This window comes from Panthera uncia (assembly GCF_023721935.1).
Source record: "Panthera uncia isolate 11264 chromosome A3 unlocalized genomic scaffold, Puncia_PCG_1.0 HiC_scaffold_11, whole genome shotgun sequence".
In the NCBI taxonomy this organism is placed as follows: domain Eukaryota; kingdom Metazoa; phylum Chordata; class Mammalia; order Carnivora; family Felidae; genus Panthera; species Panthera uncia.
Window position 1 is genome coordinate 19,764,494 of NW_026057578.1, and position 23,811 is coordinate 19,788,304.

Sequence of the window (23,811 nt, forward strand, 5' to 3'; positions counted from 1 at the left end):
AGTCGGACGCTTAACCGACTGCGCCACCCAGGCGCCCCTCAAATAGTCTGTTTTTACCCACATGAATTTTTATATTCCAAAGTAGTTACACAGACATTTTCCAAATTTATTTTAACAAATGACCATGTTTTGAGTGTTCTAACCCAAAGTTTACATTTTGCTGCAATGTTTTTTGCTATATAAGAATGTACATCCTCTGTAGGTCTCTTTGTGGGTTGTTCCATTTTATTATTATCTAATATCCTGTTGAATGCACATGACCTTGATTTCTTTGTCCTGACATCAGTGTTTTCTCTAACCCTTAGGTATATTCATATTTGTCTCATAACACGCAATAATTACATTTTTCTCCATTCTCTCTTTGTAATTTAGAAGCTCTATTATATTTTTAAGTCTGCTAATGATTCTCCCCCTCTAATCGTCACAGTGAAGCCTGTATTTCTCCCACTGATATGTCACATATCTACTCCCCCCCCCCCCCCCCCATGGACAGGAATGCTCTAGACAGTGTCACTTTTCACCTTGCTATGAAACCTTTGGAATTGCAGTGAACCCTGCCAATGACGAACATGGAGATGAGCTATGAGTGAGTGGCTCCTGGCCTCTGTCTAGCTCCGGCTCCCTGGCAGGGGCGGGTTAAAGTTCTTACGCTTTAACAGGGTGGGTTGTGGTTGGAACATAAGGACCTCACGACCATTTGGGACGTTCTCAATGCAGGCACCTTTCAGTTGGATACACTGTACTTCTCACCATCTCCACTTTTATGATTTTTGACAACACAGACCTGCAGATACCATTGTATGATACGTTTCATCAAATTCATAATACCAATCGTCTGCATTTTTCAACAGTTGAATTGTTTGGACCTCACTTCTCCTATTATGGTGGAATTGTATCATTTTTTAAATTAAACTTTAATTATCTGCTCTTTGCTACTCCCTTCGATCGCCTCCCCCCACTACTTGATTTGGCTGGGAGTTGGGTTTTGGTTTCAGGGGGACAGTCTATTAAAAGGTCTTCCGTTGCTGCTCGTGTCCTCTTTTCCAAGGCACCTTACTTAGTACCTAAGTACTAAGTACTTAGCTTAGCACCTAAACTACCAATTCATAGCAGCATTATCATCATCCAATCACCCACTAGACCATATTTATATAAACATATATATCATATCCATCTACTTTTTCATCTATCTTTACCTGCTAAATATTTAGTCATTGCCCGTCACTGTTTCTTTCCCTTTTATATGTTCCAATATGTTGAATGAAACCTCTGATTTTACTGTACTGACATTCAGAGGGCACAGTTATCAATGGACACAGATTACATTGTCAGAGACCTTTCCGGATTCAGTTTTCTGCCAATGCATGTATGATATTTTCTCACATGTACAATATAGACATTGTAGCTATTCCTCTTAAGAGTCTGTGGTGTTGCAGAATAGGTTCCCATGTTAAAGGGAAATCTGATATTAGGCAGGTTTACTCTGCTATGTAAAAATAATCAGCTATTTATAACTGGGAATGTTCAGGATTTATATGTGGCTCAGAAATTAGGAGTTTTAAAGGCTTAGATTTCTTTTCAGTAATTTTTTTCTTGAGACCCAGTGAGAACATTAAAACTGCAAATTTGTCTTCCTTTAACTCTAAGAAATTATCTTATGTTTCTTTTAAAATTATTACTTTCCCTCTCTTTCCTTTTTCCCTCCTGTTAATCTGATGATTCCAATCAGATATCCTGATTCTGCCCTCAAAACTCTCATTTTCCCTCTTGAATCTATGGCTATGTGTTTGCTCCTTCATCAACTTCATCTCCAAATCATGACAAAGTTATACTGCTTTGTATAATTTATTGATTTTTGAAACTGCAAAATCATTAGCTGCTGAAATTCTTTTCCCTAATTTTACCTCCTTGACAAATCTTCCATAGACTAAGCACCCCTTCTCCAAACCTAGGATGAAAATTGACCCCTAATACGAAGAAGGCCTTGATGCACTTACTCCCACAGTTGGATAGACAGACCCAAAGTGTCGAAACTTCACAGAATCCAGCAGAAACAGACCCCTGCTGTTGTTAGATTTTTTTTCCTTAAAGGTAAGATATATTATTTAAAATGGATAGAGGGGCGGGCGCCTGGGTGGCGCAGTCGGTTAAGCGTCCGACTTCAGCCAGGTCACGATCTCGCGGTCCGTGAGTTCGAGCCCCGCGTCAGGCTCTGGGCTGATGGCTCGGAGCCTGGAGCCTGTTTCCGATTCTGTGTCTCCCTCTCTCTCTCTGCCCCTCCCCCATTCATGCTCTGTCTCTCTCTCTCCCAAAAATAAATAAAAAAAAAAAAGTTGAAAAAAATTTAAAAATAAATAAATAAATAAATAAATAAATAAAATGGATAGAGGGATTCATTTTAACTCCTAAAACCTCCGTGCTCAACTCCAGTAGTTTCACAACACTGGAGTAATAGAAGCAAACATTTTATGCAATAATTCAGGAAAGGTTAGGAGACGGATTCTTCTGGAGCATCATGAAATACAGGAGCTATGCCAACAGAAGTTCTCATTTCCACTCTTAAAGTGTTTTGGTCCCTCACCCAGAGACCAGACCTAAAAGAGGGCTGCTTTCCTCTCCTTTCCACAATCTTAGCATCTGATAAGCCCCTTCTCCACTTCCGTCCTTCATTGAGCTGAGGGATTAGACACAGCAGTAAGTGACAGTAACTGACTCCAGCAGGCATGCCAGAGGCCGGGACATAGGCGGTGGGGCCTCGTGTGCAGAAGGGGAGCCTTAGGATAAGTTCAGACCGTCAGGAAGAGCAAATGGCAAAACAGACCAGGTCCCTGCTGCCCAAGGTCCACACAACAGGAGACAGGGCTCAGACCCTCTGCCTGTGGAATGAGCTCAGAGAAGAGCTGAGTGGATCAGCCCGGTAGCTCCAACTCTCATTTCCTTCAAGCTCTGCCAGGGTTGGGTTATTTTGTTACAAGTCCATTACTGATTAAACTTTCTCCAGGATTCCAGCAAGATCTTTCTGTCACTGACTTGAACCACTGTTCTTTCATTTCACAATAAAAAACCATTTCCTGACTTACACACAAAGCTTTGAGAAATGGAATTATAATAAATCACAACTATAATTCCTCCCATAAAGTAGAAAAATAGTGATTTTTAGTGGAGACATCTGGCATGACCTTAACCATGTGATGAAGGTGAACATCACCAGTCATGTCATGTGGAGATCATGTGCCCCTGTGGGATCCTTGCCAAAAATCCATAACCATGAGGAGAATTAGACAAACTCAAATTGAGGCACTTTCTGTAAAAGCCCATGATCCTTCAAAATAGTCAAGATCATGAAAAACAAGGGAAGACTAAGAAACTGTCACAGACCAGGGTGGACTAAGGATGAAATAAGTATAGTATGTTTCAGTTGGTTCCCAAACAAGAACAAGAACAAAGGACAGTAATTGGGGGAAATGTGAAATCCAAATAAAGCGACAATTAAGTGCCAATGTTGGTTTCTTAGTTTTGACAAATATACCACAATAATATATGATGGTAACTTTAGGGGAAAATGAAACTGAGTGAGACGTATATGGGAACTCTGTACTATCTTTGGTAATTTTTTAATCTATAATCAGAATAAATTCATTTTTAAAAGACCCCCCCCCCAATCTAAATACTGCAGTTTACTGCTCTTTAGCTCTAGGCTAGATGCAGTTTACTTCTTCTTTAGATCCAGTTACCTAGAAGAGCAGGTGTACCAGGAATATGGTGCTGACCCTCAGAGATATGTATTGAGCACCTACTGTATGCCAGTGATACGATCGTTCAACCATAATGTATAGATATTACCCATTGGATGTGGCAAAACCATCATCACTCGGGAACAGTTTCCTAGAGCTTATTTCTTGTTCTGCTGATTTTCTATCCTTCATGTCTCTAGCCATCTGAATGCTTAATCAAGATATTGAGGACTCTCCCCCACCCACCCACCCACCCACTGAAATTTTCTTTTTAGTAGCTCTTTGGATACATTCAGTGGCTCTCATTTGGGTAATGCACTGAGTTTGCTACCAGCATTCAAGCTAAATGGGAACAGTCTCTGAAATGGTATCTCTTTGCAAAGATAGAGTTGTTCAAAGGACATGGGACACAACTGGATGCACACCTTCATTCCTGCCCTCAATCAGGTCCAAACCGGATGGTGGGTAGAACAATGGGAGGCAGATAGCATCAATTTCTTCGCCAACAAAAAGTGCAAGAAATAGTATTTCCCCTTCCCCTGAAACCTGATGGGAATTCAAGAATCAAGAATGATCCTGGGGTGAGAGGAGAGGGTGTTTGGGAAAGGAAAGAGAAAAGGCAGAAGCTGAGCCAAGGGTCCCGCTCTCTCTTGCCTTCTTCCTCTGCAGGGATGCATGTGGGGGAAGGAAATAGGCCATTAGCAAGTGTGTGCTCATTCCTGACAAATTTGAGATAATTCCCGTCAGCCATGGTCTCATCATTGTTGGATGGGCCATTGGAAGTTGAGTGTGTCCTCTCTGCATTTAAAGTCAGAGGAATGGATTTGGGTCACAGCCAGATCCCCTCTGGCTATCAATGTATCCCGCCTTGAACTGCAGCAAGAGAGAAAGAATTTTCTCTAGGACCCCACGCTTCCAAGAGCTAGGTAGGCATTCATATGTTTTCTTTGTAACAAAGTCTTTAAACATTATATAAAGAAGCTTAGGTCAATTTAAAAACCTCTGACCAAGTAACACCCGGTTTTCCAGAAACAGAAAACATGGTGATTGCTAACTTCTTCCTAAACATGACTTACTGAAAGCTTTCTTGGTTAGGTGTCAGAAGATCTAAATTCTCAAGCTTTGCACAAAGTAGGTACTCAGAAGTCAATGGGTCCTGATGGCTGTAAAAATCCATCTAAAAATATAAAACAGGCTGTTGACTGAGAGATTAATGTTCACCGTCTGTTGGGTGGAGCATGACAAGGGGTATCACCTAGGTGGATGATCAAAACTTAGAGGTGAAGGACAGAGTAGGTAAATTTCCAAACAATTGAAACAAGCCAAGGAAGCATCTTGGAGCCATTACCTACATAAAAAGCAGGAGGGAAACACCACCACAAGTCCTACCGTTATTAAAACTACATTCTAACCTGCTAGCACACATTCATTTATACAGCATGCGGTTCAACGTCAGACAAGGCTGAGACAAATCAACAAATGTGTGATAATCTCATTATATTCTACACCAACAGCCACAGGGCCCCAGACTAGGGGTGCAGCTGAGTAGAAGGGGCTTTTTTTTTTTTTTTTAATGAGGCAGGTTTATGCCTGTAATGCCAAGGAGGCAGCTAGCATCTTGAATGGTTTGCTACTTAGTGTTTTATTATAGAAAACATCTCTCCTCTGAAAGATTATTTCTGAGGTTCATACCCTGGAACACAGGGCTTCTTCATGTCAGTAAATTTCTTTGAAGGGAGTCCAAGATTATATTTGCAACTAGAAAATAAAACAAAACCTTAGAGGGATGATTGGAGTCTGCCTTTTCTATGCTAACAACATTTTATGGGTTATATAAAAACTCAGAAATTGTACAAGTATCAAGAGCGAGCCCAGGGGAGACTATACCAGAGAGAAGGACACAGGAAAAAGTACAGCTTCTCTTCCAGTCTCCTGTGAAGGCAAATCCAATCGTGGGCAGGGCAGGGGCGGGGTGGGGGAGCCTCTCCAGATGGGCTCAAGAACAAACCTCCACATCTTACTGATCCCCAAGAATTAGATAAGAACTCTCCAAAATAGAAATTTTAGAATATTTCTGTTTAATGTTCTATAAGGTGTGAAATCTAGGAAATCAAAATAAGCATACATTAAGTAAAATGATCAAAAGACAGAAAAGATAGTTAAGGGGGAAGATTAAAAGATGCATTATTTGCTTGATCTTTGCATTAAGGACCCATGGTAAAAGTGGTAAATAATAGATTTTATGATAAAAAATTACCTATATTGGAAGAGACAAAAGGGAAAGGGGACTTTGAAATTTAGATGCAAACAAACAGTAAGGAGCCTAGTGCAGTATAGGGTGTATATATATATATATATATATATATATATATATATATATATAAAATCTATGGTGTGTGTGTGAGAGAGAGAGAGATGTGAATATAAATAAACTATGCATATAAGACCCATCAGAAGTAATATTTAAAGGAATATTAGAAGACATTCTTAAGTAAAAGAAGGCTGCTGACTACAATAATTCATTAATCCTTGTAAAAAAAAAGTTAACAACAGAGTAAAGCTCAGGTAACATACTGGTAATTCAAATATAAAGCATACATCCTACGTGGAAATGGGAATAAAAGGTAGCTTGATTTAAATAGACCCCGAGTCATGGTAGCTTGATAGTTGGATACCCACCACACAAGTGTCTGAATAAACCAACCGCAGAGTTTTGAGGGGAAAAGATAATGGGCCCAATATCCCATACCCAATTACTCCGTGAGGGCAGATGAAAAACATTCTCAGACAGGCATGGGCTCAGAACAGAGGCAATCCGTGTTCTCTTGCTGAGAAAATTACTCTAAGTCACTCTACCTGAGCAAAAGATAAATCAATATAAACAACTCAAGAATGAGGAAGTTGTGGTAATAAGGGATTGATGGTGTCCCTTTGGGCATTGTACTTCTTAGCCCTTATTGAGTTCTTTCCACGGCTTGACTAATGGTGGGGCAGATAGCATGTGGCAATCTCTTCCTTTTAAGAGGGAAAGGCATTGCAGTTGTAAAACAGGACAAATGGATGTGCCTCCTCCCACCGGCCCCAGAGGGGAACAGAGAACTCCATCAGAACACGCCGGTCCTTTCCATCTGCTTCAACTGTGGTCAGCAAGGGCACAACTCGGTCAGCCCCCAGAGTGAGCCCCGGACACCTCTTGCTGGCTTTGGCAACACTCCTCACAGGTCTGGCTGCAGCCCACTAAAATGGAAAATGAACGAGCAGGGATGAATTCTATGTCCGCAATTCTCTTTCTCTAGCTTTTTCTTTCTTTTTTTTTTTAATCAAAAATAACTCCTCTGGATTAAACTGATGCAGTCAAGACCTGATTTTTCTCTCCCATTACTGCTTTCTCCTTTACGTGTCATGAACAAATAAATGATTTGGACAGTTAAACTTTGTATGAGAATTGCATTTATACGTATAACGAAAAGCTCGTTTTCACACTGTCCCAAGTTTTCTTATGCAGAAAACCCTATCTGATCATTGGGAAAAGTTCTTGGTAGTGGAAAAGTGCGTATTTTTTTTTAAATCCCGAACACTAATACCATTGTACCAAAGTTAACTGATCTTCAGTGTGAAACTTCCCTGCTATTTTCAGTGCAACTGGGATAGACTGCATTTTAAATGGTGGCGATGCATTTACAAGTGTTTCTTCCTAAAGACACAGGTCGCAGCCAGTCAGGATCTGTATGATGATCTGGAGATAAATAGTCCACACAGCAGGAATGTGAAGAAAACCCATATGTAGGAAGTCTCCTGCAAATAAGAGAAAGCATCAAGCCTGCCTTTAACCAGTTGGAAAGGCATGCAGACTTCTTTGCACTTTGCGATTCTTCCCTCAGCACTTAATTCTGTAATCATCACACAATCATGAAAATTAGGCATTGCAATTTCATCCCTGGGGGAAATATGTGGACGCTGGCACCCTGACAAGTGTAACAGTATAAAAGGAAAATTACCTTAGGCTTACACTCCTTTTCCCCCAGCGTTTCCAAGAAAGAACTAAATTTTTGAGGTTCATAGCAGAGAATTCTGCTGTGACTTCATCGGCATGGTCTTCCACCCTGTTGAGCACTTACAAAACTCTACGTGTTCCAAACTCGGTTTCCTGTCCTGGAAGGTTAACCATCCACCCTTCATTTCCAAACATTCCACAGATGTATTCCGAGCCCCCCTCTATACCAAGCCTGTATGTAGTGACCTTTGGGAAGCATTACAGCCTAGCGGGGAAGAGTGGGCACTCCAGGCACACGTAGTCTGGGCTCCAACCCAGCTGTCACTTACTTACCATCTTGGATGGCCTTTCCTGTGTTCCTTAACTTCTCTTATTTCTTCACTCGTGAGGGAAATACGAAAGCCAGCCTAACAGGTTATCGTGAGGACTACAGGAGAGTATGCATGTAGGGTGCTTAACTTCTTATTATTAGCCACAGTAGCAATGTTAGTAGAAATAGTAGTCTGCTCAGGCTGGCATTAAAAAACACCTCGGGTGGGTGGCTTCAACACCAGAAATTTCTTTTCTCCCGGTTTTGGAGGCTGGAAAGTCCAAGATGAAAGCCTGTAAGATCAAGTACGGTTTCTGGCATGTTCTCTTCCTGGCTTCCGGATAGCCACCTTCTGTAGCTGGAGAGAGAGTAGTGGAGAGAGATTGAGCAAGCTGTCTGGTGTCTCTCATCAGGGCACTAATCCCACCAGATCATGGCTCCACCCTCGAGACCACGTCTAACCCTGATTACCTCCCAAATGGCCCGCCTTCAAATACCATCATATTGGTGGTAAGATTTCAACATATAATTTTGAAGGGACACAATTCAATCCATATTTTTTATTATGATGATGATTATTATGATTATTTCCACTTTTAAGCAGCATGATGGATCATTTATATCCTTAAGAGGAAGAACACACATTTTTTAAAAGATGTCAGAACCTACATGGAAGCGTAACTCAAAAGAAATCACCGTTAGACCTTCAAGAAATGATTCAGCTCCTCATTTTAATGACTGTCTATCTCCAAGTATCCTGTATATTTGGGGGACCGGTTGTCTGCCCAACCAGGCTCTTCAGTGACCAACAGCAGATAAACATCGTAACATAAGGATTGTAGACATTTCTGAGGCAATATTTAGAACGGCCCCAAGCCATCCCTCTAATTTGGCTGAAATGTGTCCACAGCGTCAGGATTTACCAGTTGGCTTATACCACGTGCACACAGGAGACTCCAACAACAGGGCTCCCAGCTGGCCTAAGGAGAAACTTTCTTAACCCATCCTTGAAAAGAAAAAGCCAGCCTCTCACTCACCTCTGGATGGGCGTATCAGGGTTTCTGGAACACCCATCTCACTTTATGGAAGGAGGCCGAAGATTCCTGATATCTGGGAAGAATGACACACTGAGTGGGGATGGGCTGATGTCATGAGTAGGGCCGTGTCCTCCTTATACCCTTCAGGGGAAGGTAAGGAACCATACAACAGTATGCTGGACCTGGGCCAGACAGTCGTTAAATACTTGGGCCTTTTGCAACCTGATTGTTGAATCTCAGCTTGAAATTGGTCACGATGAGAATATTTACACCATGAGAATCAGCAAATACTACAAGTCAGGACCTTTTTCTTCCCTAGAAGTGTTGGTGTATTAGCATACCACTGGACTTCAGTGCCTCCCATTTCAAAAAGTCCTGCACTGGGATATATCAATACAGATTCTTGGTTTCCACACAAAATTTAATGCATTATACTCTCACTCCTGACTCGGCATGTGTATTTTGGAAGGAAAAAAAAAAAGAGTTGCTACAAACCTGGAAACACATTTTGGAGGAATTTCTAAAATCCAACTATATACGTGAATGATCTTAGAATGACAGTGAGGAATGGGAATAAAACCAAATAATAAAGAAAGTGAGGGATCTTGACCAGATGACAAAAACATGCCAAGATCCCTGATATTTAAATTATCTTACCATCTGCACCTGAGGTATAAAGAGTTTGGGTCCGAAGTGAATCGAAGATATTTCAGTGCTAAGTGTGGTCCACGCACACGTCCCTGTAATCCCGCAAGCCAGTGATGGAAGGAGTCACGTCTTAACTAGTTTCGGCGCTCATCGTATTTACCACAATGCCTGGCACGGAGAAAGCATTCAGAACATGGTTCTAGAATATAGGAGCATGTGAGTGAAAGAGTGAATGGTGATAATAATAACAATAGCCCCAATAATAATAAAACTCTAATGTTTGAGCAATATTTGTTCCAAATACGCATTAGATGCCACCACTGACTTGTTTAGGAGCTACTAACGGCTTCCCATGTCACCCACACTCACCAGCCCTGGCCCCAAGCCCCTTCCTGCCCAGTTGCCTACCTGATTCTCATAGTCTCGTCCTCCGCGTCTCATTCGCTTGACTCTGGCTATGCGTAACCTTCTCTCTTCTCCTTGAATGTCCCTGGTTCAGATCTTTTAGACCTTGACTTGGCTCGCTCCTTGACTCATGCAGGTCTTTGCTCAAATGTCATCTCCTCACGGGAAATTTCCCTGGCCAATCTACCTAAAATGGAATTTCCATCACCTGGACAACGTTTGATCTCCTTAACCTGTTTTCCAAAGAGCCCTTATACTTTCTGGCATTTGCTGATTTAGTGGTTTGTTATTTGTCTTCATCTCTCTGAAGACTGAGTCTTTAGGGGCCTAAGGACTTTGTCCACCTTGTCTTGGTGCTGGAATGGTGCCCATTATAGCAGGTTCTCGTTAAAAACTTGATAACTGATAAATGAGTGACTTACTTTATTAACAAAATGCAAAAGAGTGACTGGCCAATGCAGCATGGGCTCGAGGTGAGTCCTGATTTGCAGAGGTGAAAAACAACCCTGCTACCTGCTCCCCGAGGCAAGCTCCTGTTTCCACATTGTTCAGTGCAACAGCTTTTCCGTCTGAATCTCCTTGTAATCTAGCTCCCGAGCCACAGAAACAGGACATACCCACGTGTGCGATGCAGACATGCCTAAAAGCTAACTAAATGCATTCCTCACCCCCAATTTCATTCTTATTCCAATTCATGACATTAGCAAAGCCAGAAAATGGGATATCATATGGCATTGTCTGATTTTCCACACTGCCACTCTCAGAGATAATATTCAGAAATGAGAGCGATCATACTATGCCCTTGGTAAAAACATGTTGGTGCTTATAGGTTAAAACCCAGATCCCCGGGGAAGGCATCAAGACTACTACTGCTCTGACTCAGACCTACCTTTCCATTTTCGTCTCCAGATTTGTATCCTCTTTTCTTGCCATTAGCTAGAGTCTTTACTCCAAGCATGCTGAATCTGGGTTTTGGTTTCTTGGGTCCACCATGCTCGTCCATGCCGCCATCTTTATACTTTCTATAACCTCTAGATTGCCCTGTCTCTCCCCAGCCTGACACGTGGACCGTCCCTCCCCCATCCCAAAGCTGCCTCTGGTAAGAAGCCCTTCCTAACAACCACCAAGCTCACTTAGTTGACTTCTCCTGCTATGTTCTTTGGAAATACTAAATGGGCTCTGGTTCTAACACACTTTCCCTCTTGAAATAGCTCCAATAAGAGTGTTAATCTCTCGGGTACACATATTTAACCCTCATCAACGAACCAGCTAAGTATACAAAGAAATTCTCTACAAATGCTGAGAAGAGAGAGCCAAAGGCCTAATTAATTTTTCAACACTGAAGTCTGAGTTTTACAATTTGTCTCTTTTTTATGGTAATAAATTTTTCTAAAACAAGCAGGGCCTAGTGATTGGGCAGGGGGCCAGCAATTCCCATTTGGCAAGGAGTTTTCTTGACTCAGACTGTGTATACTGGGAGAACAATGCCACAGGTCAAGTGTCAATGCTAGCCCAGTTCCCTTCTAATGAGAATGGAGGCCTTTCGTGTGTGCTATCTGCCAAAAGATAGCTGTGGACGTCCCGCCGTCTCTCACTCCAGTCTCTACAAGCACTCAGGGCCCTAGCGTATGCCAGTATTTTCAAATTCATGTCACAGACTTGAGGAATAGGTGATCTGGAAGTGAACTTAAGAGTTAGTTAGTTATTCAGTTAATCGTTTATTTAGTTATTCTATATGCAAGAAGTACGCATGCTTCCAACACTAGCCTTTGATTCATTCTTGCCATTTACCCAATCCTAGCTGTTCACAAAGATCATCTAAATGTCCACCATCCTCTCTCTCTCTATTCCTGGGTCAAGTCCCAATATTTCAAGAGGTCAGATTTCTAACTGCAAGTTGCAACCAGGGTAGAAATAATCCCTGCCCTTTTCCTAAGGCCGTAGGTGATGTGTGCCCACTCAATGCTGTAGGTGATTATCTGGATTAAAAAAACTTCACAGAGAGGCATTGGTAAATGATCAGGAAAATACCCACTTGAGTCCAGTATAGCCAGGACTTTTGAAAGTTGAATTTCCTTTTTGCATCAACCATTAGTTTTATAGTCCTGGGTAGCAGCTTAAAATGACGTAAATGTATGATCTCATAGTTTCCGTGGGTCACAAGTCTGGTGTAGCATGACTGGATTCTTAGTTCAGGGTTTCGTTCAACTGATGTCAAAGAGTCAGCGAGGCTCCTCTTCTCATTCGATGCTCTGGGTCCTCTTCCAAGCTTACCAGTGGTTGGTAGAATTTATTTCCTTGTGGTTGTTGGAATGAAATCCCTGTTTCCTTGCTGGCTGTGAGCCAGGGGCCACTCTTGGCTGCCCACATTCCCTGCTGCACGGAACCCCTCCACCTTAAGCCAGCAGTATCGCATTGAATACTTCTTATGCAAATCTCTGACTTCCTCTTCTGTGATGCTGGAGGAAACATTCTATTTTCAAAGGGCTCCTGTGGCTAGGTGAGGCTCATTGGATAATTTCTCGATCAGTTGATATGGGACCTCGATTATACCATCTGCAAAATCTCTTCACAGCAGCACCTAAATTAGTGTTTGACTGAATAACTTGCAGTAGATATGTATAAAGCAGGGGCCACAGATCTTGAAGGGCCATCACAGAATTCTGTCTACTGGTCCTTCTCAGAGCATTCAAAATGTGGCTTTCAGAGAGAACATGGACACTGTTCTCCTACGCCCACCTTGAGTTTTCTCTTATACACATCTTTGCCAAGGTGTTGTGCAGGCATCCTGACGTCAGCGTGTTGTCATTTCAGATGGCTTGATAGAATAGAGTGGGATGAATTTGGAGAGATAAGGCAGATACAGCAGAACCATGCTGGTCATATCAAAGAATCTTGACTGCACCTATAGTGTGGTGGGATGTTATTAAAGGGGGCAGGTAGGCATGTAATATGGGATGCAATCATACCGTAAATCAGCTGTGCCGGAAAGACGAATGAGTGCATGTGAAGAGACCAGGGTGGAACTGTCACGGTGCCCGGGCAAGAAATGACGATGGCCTAAACTAGATAGGACGGGGCAGGAAGGAGTCCTTTCCCACTGGTACAGCCTGACTAGGCGTTCACTTAGCATCCTCTACACTTCCCTTTCATGTTACTCATTCCATTATGTGGAACTGTTGCTTAGCTTGTCTCACTCCCTCTCCTGACTGCACTGCATCCCTGACATGGCACCAGGCACATGTAGGCCATCGGGTAAATGATCACGAATCACCTAATGGGTTCTCTACACCGCAGCAAACCCCAGCACAAAGTCCAGCTGCCTCCTTTTGCAAACCTCTGCTGGCCTTGCTCCTGCTTTCTGTGCCTCAGTTGCACGGGTGTGCTCCACGGGACGCAGTGGCAGCTGGGTCCCTGTTGTCTTCCCTCTGTGCCCGTTCAACCCAAATTGGTGTTCTCTCCTCCCGGCTCCCCTTGGCTCTTGTTTACAAGCCAGGACTGCACCGTCTCCATCGCGATTCTGGCAAACCTGAATATTTTATTGCCTCCCCCTACCCTAGAGGCTATAACAGAGACCACTTTTGTTCCACCAGTGAACAAGGACAGGAGTTTCCATAGCCCCAGAATCACCAGGACAGAACAGTTCCATTGAATAGACCATTGCTATCCTATCCCAAAACGCCCCTGTGAGTTCTGATGAGTCCAGTTGCAAATGCTTCCGGTTTCCCCTGTTCGATCTTCGATATGACCGCTCCTCCCTGCTGGGTAAGTCCTGTGAAAATTACTTTGCTCGTAGACTTAATTGACTTCACTTGAATTTTGCTTGCAGTCCTATTAGAAGACGAGCCATTTGCTCCCACACCCAACCCTCCCCCTTCAAATGAGTGTCAAGGGAACTGTTTGTGTTCTGTTACTAAGACTGTTGTTGGACTTGAGGCTCCGGTAAGAGCAGGACCCTCTTGAGTCTTGGCAACCAAATCCCACACGGCCTCACTCTGTTGGTTTTGTCCTCTCAGCCCTGTTCCCTTGTGGACAATTTGTAAAATTAGGAAATTAAGAAAACAGAGACTGGAAAAAAACCTGAGAAATGCTTAGTAAGGAAAATCCCTTCCTAGAGATGAGAAACCTCAACAGCAGATTTGCCAATGGAATTTGCACCGTAGATTCTCATCTAGGATGCCGTAAATAATGAACATTCTCTCTCTCTCTCTCTCTCTCTCTCTCTCTCTCTCTCTCTCTCCCTCTCTCCCCCCACCCTCTTCCTGCAAAACACAGTAGATGCTAATTGGATATTAATTTATTTTCTCTAGATGGCTGGGAAGGAAAGACTTCCTTTGGATTCAAAATGGCGATTGATGCATGAACATCTTCCATAAACACTGGGACTCAGTTGGAGACTCACTCCAAGCTCTTTCTTGCTGTAATTTTTCTTAGAACCCTGCATTGTACTCCATCCTTCCCTTTCCTGGGTTCATGGAATCCACGTTCCCAATCACAGAAGTATGAGGGCTGTTGCTTGAATGAGCTGACAGGTACCTCTTTTCATGCCATTAATGTGGCCCTCTTCTCCACGTGTGAAATATCACACTTGTAAACATTTTACCCACAGGTTTATTTGAAAGGAGAAGCTGTTTTCAGGAGAAGAAACAGGCCCTGGTTCTGATTTTCCCCATGAATGTTCTGAGTCAGCCAAAAGGATACCTACACCCAATGGGCATCAAGAATGGGAAAGAAAGGAATTCCATATAAACTTCTGTAAGGCAAAAAACAAAGACGGGTTTTATCTTCAGTGTGACCACAACTTTCACTTTAAATAAGTTTTACTTAAATCACAGCGTTTGAAATTTACATCCAGGGTCTGCCAGGCATTAGGCTCTCTGCTTTTATAGGAAGATAGTTCCCTCTTAACTGGCTCACGGGGTACAAAGGGAGGCATCTGGGTACCACGTGAGGCATAGCTTTAATGTCACCTCTCCCAGGCTGAGAAGTCAGCTCTGCACTCTGGCACGGGTCTTGATTCCACCTCCTTGGCTACAAGCTAAAGAAACAGTGATCACAAACTGCTCTCAGTCTGTGTCCTCAAAGAGACTGTGAGCTCTTTGAGGCAGAAGGCTGTATCTTATTCAGTTGTAGTCGTTGGTCCTGTCCCCCTTGTCTGCTACAACTGGGGCACAAAGACCAAAAATGAAAAAGAGAGAGAGAGAGAGAGAGAGAGAGAGGGACAGAGAGAGAGAGAAAGAGAGAGAAAGAGGAAGGGAGCAGCAGGAAGGAGCAGGAAGAGAGAAGAGGAGGAGGAGGATAAGATAAGGAAGAACAGGAGACAGAGACAATCCCTACAGAACATGCTGCTATAGGGGCTCCTGGGCGGCTCAGTCGGTTAAGCGTCTGACTTCAGCTCAGGTCGTGATCTCATGGTTCGTGGGTTCGAGCTTCATGACAAGCTCTGTGCTGACAGCTCAGAGCCTGGAGCCTGCCTTGGATTCTGTGTCTCCCTCTCTCTCTCTCTCTCTCTGCCCCTCCCCTGCTCTCTCTCTCCCCAAAATAAATAATCAAAAAAAATTAAGAATATGCTGCTATACAGGATCGGAAGTAAGAAAGGCATAAAAACAACTCTACTACAAAATTCCCCAAACCACCAGCAATGTGCTGTTTCCCTTCTTCAAGCAAATCTGCTACAGAGGGACAGTAACTGGTGAAGCCATGAGACCACCCTGCCGTCCTTGTCACTACACATATCCTGAGGTCCGAGAGGGCTCAAAGATCATCATCACCTTCTCCACCCCAGGAACTGGGGCAATGGGAGCTGTGAGCCTGTTACTTCAGGGAGAGAGTGGCAGGGAGAAGTGATAATGATGTATGAAGTGTAACTGTTCATTTATGCTCATTTAGTGAACAAATTAGACACTTCACATATCTTGTTAATTTTTGCAACTTATTCTGAGAGTTGAGATTGAGATATTTTGTTGACATTTTACATAGCATGACCGTAAACAACTCCCATCATACCGAGAAACATTATTCTGAATTACGGAGGGTCCTTAACGTTCCCAGAAAGACCTCAGGTACCTATTCTCAGTTCCCATGAAGGGTCTTTGTGAAGGAAGGGTGGATCTGAACTATCAGAAATAGAAGAACTATTTTCGGAGTACATTCTATGGGCTGGGCACTATGCCAAAGGCACTTTTTTTTTTCCTACTCTAGAGCATTTGACTTGCCCCCAAACCCAATTTTCACACCCGAGTACCCGGGTCCCAATTAGAGATGAGCAAGTGGAGACTAAGTTATTGTCTAAGATCATGCATTCTGGTGAAGCTGATATTTGAAATGAGATCTATCTGCTTTCAAAGCTCATTCTCTTTCCATCACATCATGCAACTAAAAATAAAGAACCAACTGGAATTTAGTTGACATGTGCTTCTACATGACCCAGTAGAGGCAAAGACTGTTCTGGGGACAGGGACTTAGAAATTCTGAAAGTCCCCACAATGTTGATCATCCTAGATGATGGAACGTTACATGCCCATGACTTCACCATTGACATAGCCAATACGTACTGTGAGAACCAGCATTCTCCCATGTAACATGATGGAAACTCGACATGGGAACCTGGATTAGAACTGATCTTGACACAAAGTGATCCTGAGATAAAAATAGCTATCTCCCCACCCTCTCCGTTTTCCTTTTCCTTCCTCCCCTTTTCTCTTTTGCCTTTCCCTCTCCCCCTCCTCTTCGTTCGTCCCCTCCTTCTTCTTCTGTCTGTATCCTTTGCTTTTCCCTATGTTGGTTGCATTCCTTCCTACAGCTGACTTCCTCCGTTTATGTGGACAAATGAGAAACAGAAATGTCTACAGAATGCTCCACACTTACGTCATGCCAGCCTTGCAATGGCAAAGGTTGGAGACATTGTCATTCTTCTGTTATCAATACATGAAATCCTCTGGAATTCACTTGATGGATCCTTTGAGATCATAGGCTCACCCTCTGTACTAATCTCCGTGAACAAGGCCTATTACTGGCAGCCCATGCTGTGGTCTAGTGCAGTGGGAAAATGTGACTTGTCATCCCCATCAGAGCCATATGGAATAGAAGAATGGTTATTTCTCGGGAGGGAGGGTAGGCTATTACCACAAAAAGGGATGAAGAGATTACAAGCAGAAAGTGATTGACAAATGTCCACAAAGATTCATTTTGACCTAACCTCACTCAAATTCCCAGAAGCATGGTCTTTCTCTCCTTCCTTGATGTCCAAAATTTGTAGCTCTCTTCCAGGTTTGGAGTTAGTCCTTATAATTTATTTTAATATCATCATCCTATAGCTGGCACTAAAATATTGACGTGCACGCTGTCTAGCAAGGCATAGAGGCCCCTCACGGTTTGGTTAGCCATCATGATGATGACGAGGACAGTGATCACCACCACTGTTACCAAGTGCCTACGATATGGTTATGAATCTGGACTCTGAAGGCCTAGATAGATAGAGGTGGTTTCAAACCAGCTGGTCACTTGCGGTTCGTGGGATCTTGTTCCTGACTTCCGGTTTCCTCGTTGGCAATACGGTGCCAGGGTGATGGTAGCATAAGCCCCCGGGCGCTTCAGTGAAGTTTAATTAGAAATGTACTTATAAGAGTGCCGGGCACATTGCTTGGCACATGTGAAATACATCAATAAACTGTAGCTACTCTTTGTAGGTCCCAGTCCCAGCTCTGGACATGTTATTTGATCCTAAACAGCTGAGTAAAGGGGGAAAGTGTTTCCTAATTTGTTTCGCAGGGGAGAAAACAGAAGCTCAGGAAGAGCCGGATCAATTTGCCCCGACACGTGGCTCATGAGTGGCAGCCTGGGATTTGAAGGCATCTCTTAGACTTCAGAGCCCTAGCCGTTTGACCGCCAATGGATCTCTGTCACTTTGGGATACAAATGTAGGTCAGAGCCTGGTAAGGGACAAGACCCTGAAAGCCGGTTCTGTACCTGAGTATGCAGAGTGCCCAGTGGCCAGGACAGACGGCAGGCATCCCCGCGGTTCTGTGCATGGCTCTACCACTGCTGTCTCAACATCCCTCTTCCTTTAATGTTCCATTTATCATCTTGCAGACAGTCTACGGGGTGGTTTTGGAACTGCTGCCTTGGGCGTTGCTACCCAGAGACTCCTGGGAGGCGATGGGGTTGCTGCCTGGTGTTGTTATTTCTTGAACATGCTGGGAGCGTTTTGCGGGATGGGTGGGTTGAGATGAGGGCCCGTGCCAGCGGCCTGCGCCTTCCTGTCAGAGAGTAGCTTCTTGGGGCTACCCAGCTGCGGGTGATGATGCTGTTGAAAACAATTTCTGTCGAGCAGAATCCTGAGCGGGGGCCAGGCTGTGTCTGTCCTCCTCCTCCTGCCGCTCCAGTTTATGTCCGATCCCGGGGTAAGTGTTCCCATCTGTGTTATTCTGTTAACTGAAAAGGAAGGAATTAGCGCATGAACTTGTCACATCTTGTGACCTGTTGCACACTGAGATGGGAGGTGGTGGCAGAACGAATACCATTCTTTCTCTCAGCGCCTCGCAGGCTTGCGCAGGGGAGTCAGAAGAGCCCTTCTGGCTCCGTGAAACACGCCGGCACCAGCCCTCAAGTCAGACAAGGCCCCTCCGAGCTGCACCTTATGGAGAGCCGAAGGGAGAGGGTGGCACAACCTCAAAGGAAATCTCCCCTCTCTGCCAAGCTCCAGATGGAAGGCCTTCCCACGGAAATGCTTGCTGGAGACGCTTTGCTGACACAGAGCGTTGCCAAGGGAAAGGGCCTCTGGTGGGGCTGCTCTTGTCCTTTCTCACGGGGGGGCACAAGGCTGGGGAGGGGGCACAGCTCCTCCTTGGCGGAAGGACCCTACGGGAGGGCCCCGTGTGAAGGGTGTCGGGGAAGTTCTGACCTCGAGCTGCTGGTGGCCACTGACCCTTCACGCAGAGGTTTTCAACGCGACAACACTTTGAAGGTGTCTTTGATCCGTGTTTTCTTTTCACAAGGCTTTTATAGGAATCCATGCTTGGCTAAGTGTTGGATGCAGATTCAGGGAAAGAACACACTCGGGTATGAAGTGTTCGGGAGAACTGGGCTCCATCTCGAGATTTCCTGATGGCGTCGGTTTGTACCCGTTTGCCTTGGCAGAAACTCAGTTAGGAAAGGAGAGGAAGAGGGAAAAAACATAGAAAAGAGAAATCCTTTTTGAATTCAACGAAATCGTGCCCCCGTAAATGGCAGAGACCAAGGGTCAGAGCAATCGTAGGCTCTCTCTTCAGAGATAGCAAGAGACGGGACCTCTCTCTTGGGTGAGTTGGTCGAGGCTGAGAGAAGGCTCTGTAGGCCCCAGAGAAGTTTTGCCCAGAAGAAGGGGCTCCCTGCCAACTCGGATTGCCACCAAGAGGCATTGTCTGTTTCCCACTTCCCATGTCCTCTCAGAAAAGAAACACTCAGCTCCACGAAGACAAACATTGATTCCAGGATCTCACAGACCCAGCCTATGTCATGACCTCTAGAAATAATTTCCATCAGCAAGAATATAAATACGCTTTTTTTTTTTTCCTCTCTCTCTCTTTGATTTCCTCTGTTTTTAAAATTTTACGGCACACGCTGGGAGCCACTGTTGAGGTAGTTCCAGGCAAGCTATTCTCTGCCTCACCCGTCACCAATAAGCTGCGAACCGGTGAGTCAGGGCTGAGGTCAAGGAGTTTCAATAAGCATCTGACCCACAGGACTGTGATGCCGATGGTGCATCGGCCTGCTTGGAAACACTTTGCATGGGGGACTCCATCTGTCTGTAAACCCACGGATAATACCTGATTCAGCCAAATGCCCCAAGCCTCAACCTGAGCCCTCCTGTTGGAAGGGTGTATTGGATCCCAGCGGCCCTAATATGCTGGAACAAGACAGAATAACATACCATCCACACTTTCACGCTCTTTTGGTACATAATGTCCTCAATAATTAAGGGCTCTCCTAGATTATAGATAAGCAGTGATTAATCCAGCAAGATTAATCCAAAGAACATTTTATCAGGCACATTTTTTTTTAAATACTGTGGTTGCCTTTGGTAACCTACAGATGATCACAACAAATGGTGGTCTAGAAGGAGTCGCAGCCTTGTAATAAATATTTTCAATTGGACATAATAAAGATATTGGGTAGTATCTAATTAAGCCTTTAATATCACTCAAGGGCTGTAAATATATTAAAGCATTTCATCAACTGTATGGAATAGGTGCCTGTGGTTATCCGCATTTTACTGATGAGGAGACTGAATCAGCTCCAAGAATTTGGGTAATTTGCTCACGAATATTCTACTGGTGATGCCACTCTGGTGCCCAACCCGGCATGCAACTCCAGAGCACATAGTCTTTAAATTAAGCTGTGATAGTTCTCTGGGGAAACTGGGAAGGTGTAGTGTATCGTACTGGGACAGAGAGGGCAAATTACGGCGATTATTTCACACCCTGCATTTTCCTCTACGTATTATTTGGTAACCACCAAAGCCATGACCCCATCTCCACCTCTTGTGAGCTCCACTTACCATGTCCAACGTCCACTGCTCATCTGCACCCACGGGGCCAAAGGCACCAAGAAGTCAACACATCCCAACATCAACTAATTACCCTTTCCTCTAAATCTCTCTTTTCTCTCCCACTTTCTGGAAAAGTGGAAGACTTGGCTTTTTCCTTAAAAAGGAAAAAAAGAGACAACTAGCTATGGCTGTCTCCAGCCTGAAAATAAAGAGATCATAGGCTACAGCATCAAGAAAAGACATTCCCTTTCTTCCAATAAAGATAAATTTCCAATTTCCAATTGAAGTCAAATGACCACACATGTGTTTATTCATTTCAGGTCTGTTTGGCCTTGAGGGTAAAACTAAGTCTCTCTCTCTCTCTCTCTCTCTCTCTCTCTTTTTTTTTTTTTCTATATCCATGTACCTAGTACAGTACCTTTAAATACTTAACAAATATTGTGGGACCAGTAAATGAATCCCTACATTGGATTCTGTACATTGTACAACAATCCCTACATTGTTGATTCTTCATAAAGCTGATGTAATACCTACCGTGTGCCAAGGGTTCTCTTGGTCTTGTGAATGCAGAGCCACAGAAGACAACAACTTATGCTTAAGAAGCTGATAGTTTTGGAAAGCCGTAGGGGTCTTTTAAAATCACAGATCAAGCTTCTTGTCTGGCTGCAACTCTCCAGTGGCTCCCCATGTTCAGGAAGGGTAACATCGGAACTGGAGCATGGTCTGCAAGGTGCTCCCAGCCCGTGGTCGGTGCTTCCCACCTCATGGCACCTTCCTTGTTGAAAATGTACAAGCTCCATTGGCCTGTTGATCTTTGTCTGCCGTGAACCTGCTAAGCTCATTTCCCTCTTTGAGCCTTTGCATCAGCCGCTTCCCTGAATTCCCCTTTCCTGATCTTCCCCTGCCTCCATCCTTTGGCCATTCATTTACCAGCCTTAATGACCGCTGCTTGGAGAAGCCTTCCCAGATGATCCAACTAAAGTGGATGATGCTGTCTCATACCATCCCGTGTTGATTCCTCATGTAGTGCTCCCGGATATCTAATACGTCGTTTGTTTATAAGTTTATAATCTATCTCCCCTGTTAGCTTCTATGCTGTAATAAAAGTGACATTCTCTGACTTGTTCTCCATTGCATCCCATTATCAGAGGAGGACGAGATGCATTGTGGATGCCCAATAAATATGAGATTAAGAATTGAATTACTGACTAAAATCAACCTCCAAGCCAAGGTGCTGGGCATGGCGTTCCCTTCTCATTCTGTAGCAGCCTGAAGTCTGTTTGTTTTAATTTTCAAGAATCTATGATGTTTTCCAATCTCTCTGGTACTTGATGTTTTTGTTGCATCGGGTTCAAACTGTTTGTGGAAGTGCTGTTTGTAATGTTCAGAAATTAGAAGGGCTTTATCATCAGTAAGGACTGGGTAAATGAACTGCCTCACCCCCATAAAATAGAAAACTGTGCCATCATTAAAATGCTCATGGATGCCTTTATTTATTGACATGAAAAGCTAGTCACATAGATTATTGACCAAAACATGTATAAAATATTAGTTCATTGAAATTGTGTGCTTTCAGAAAGTTCTTCAGTGAAATGTTAGTGGTCGTTTTCTCAAGGTTGTGGGACTTTAGGTAATTTAGAAATATTATTTATAGGAGCCCCTGGGTGGCTCAGTCAGTTAAGCGTCCGACTTCGGCTCAGGTCATGATCTCATGACTTGTGGGTTCAAGTTGTGCATCGGGCTCTGTGCTGACAGCTCAGAGCCTGGAGCCTGCTTCGGATTCTGTGTCTCCCTCTCTCTCTGCCCCTCCCCTGCTTAGCTCTCTCTCTCTCTGAAACATAAATAAAAAATAATCATTTATAATTTTTCTGTAGATTAGTATGCTTATAATAATTATACAAGATTTCCCTTGATGGAAGGACATTTTTAAAAGTTTTTTTCCATTTAAAAAATAAAGTAAGAAAGCGATATTTGGAACAAAAAAAAACCCCAGAGACAAACAAGAATATGATTTATTGTTCTTGGAGCTTTCTCACGGACCCCTATTTCCCACAGAGTGAAGTCTGAACAACTCAGTGTGGCCTCAAGATCCTTCTCCGTGGTACCATCTTCTATAGGCTGGCTTTCCAACAAGACGCCCACTAGGATTCTAAACCCAGGCACACCTCTCCTTTTGCAGTTTTCTAAGACGGCCTTGCTCGGCCATGACCTCATTTCCGTAGCTGCTCCCTTGGACGACAGTGCCCTTCTCCACCTTGCTATCAGGAACACATCTGTGTATCTTTGCACCTGTGGACTCAGTGCCACACTCCCTTCCCTCTGAGACCTTCTTTTCTTTCTTTTTTTTTTAAATGCTTATTATTATTTATTTTTGAGAGAGAGCAAGAGGGATAGAGTGGGGGAGAGTGGGGGAGGGGCAGAGAAAGAGGAGACCCAGAATCCGAAGCAGGCTCCAGGCTCCGAGCTGTCGGCACGGAGCCCGACGCGGGGCTCGAACCCGCAAACCGTGAGATCATGACCTGAGCTGAAGTTGGACGCTCCACCAACTGAGCCACCCAGGAGCCAGGAGACCTCTCTTCAAACCTTGCACGTGGCTGTGTCAAAGCCCTCCTTCTCTCTTCCGCCTACATCCTGGTATCTGCTTGTTCACATTCATGTCCTGTCTAATAGCTGGCTCTGTGTCCTGGTAATTAACACATGCCTAATAATTGTGGGAAACAGTCTTGTTCTTAATTCGTCACCACCCTGCAAATACTAGCATTGCCTCCAATTGACAGTATGGAAGGAACATTGAAGAGAGTTTCCCAATTTCACACAGTCAGTCATTCGGTGGGAGTGCCAGGATTCCAATCCAGCCAGTTCTGTTCCAGATTATTTGAGCTTAACCATGACATGCGGCTGCCACCCACCTGCCGTAGCACAAGACACGTTATGGGCCTTTATTTAGACTTAAGGAATGGCCAATGCCACAGAGGTATCCATTTTCTCACTGGGATGAATCTCCATCCTAAATACAAGAAATAAACCTCAACACTTACGTGTCCTCGCCTTTTTGTGGTTTAAGATACTCATCTTATACTACGATTCTTTTTTTTTTTAATGTTTATTTTTGAGAGAGAGACAGAACACGAGGCGGGAAGGCAGAGAGAGAGAGG

The 23,811-nt window shown here is 43.9% G+C and overlaps 1 long non-coding RNA gene across 3 annotated transcripts in view; it reads left to right on the plus strand.

The window, feature by feature from the left end:
* The window catches only part of LOC125936603 (uncharacterized), a 32,817-nt gene extending 17,526 nt beyond the window's left edge, over nt 1-15,291 (plus strand). For 2 of the 3 annotated variants that reach the window (XR_007462070.1, XR_007462071.1), the window contains 3 exons: nt 1,953-2,091; nt 13,722-13,893; nt 14,439-15,291. This is a non-coding gene — a long non-coding RNA (uncharacterized LOC125936603). The remainder of the gene's footprint in view (nt 1-1,952; nt 2,092-13,721; nt 13,894-14,438) is intronic. The other variant, XR_007462072.1, reaches the window with a different exon arrangement.
* Nucleotides 15,292-23,811: the final 8,520 nt, after the last annotated feature.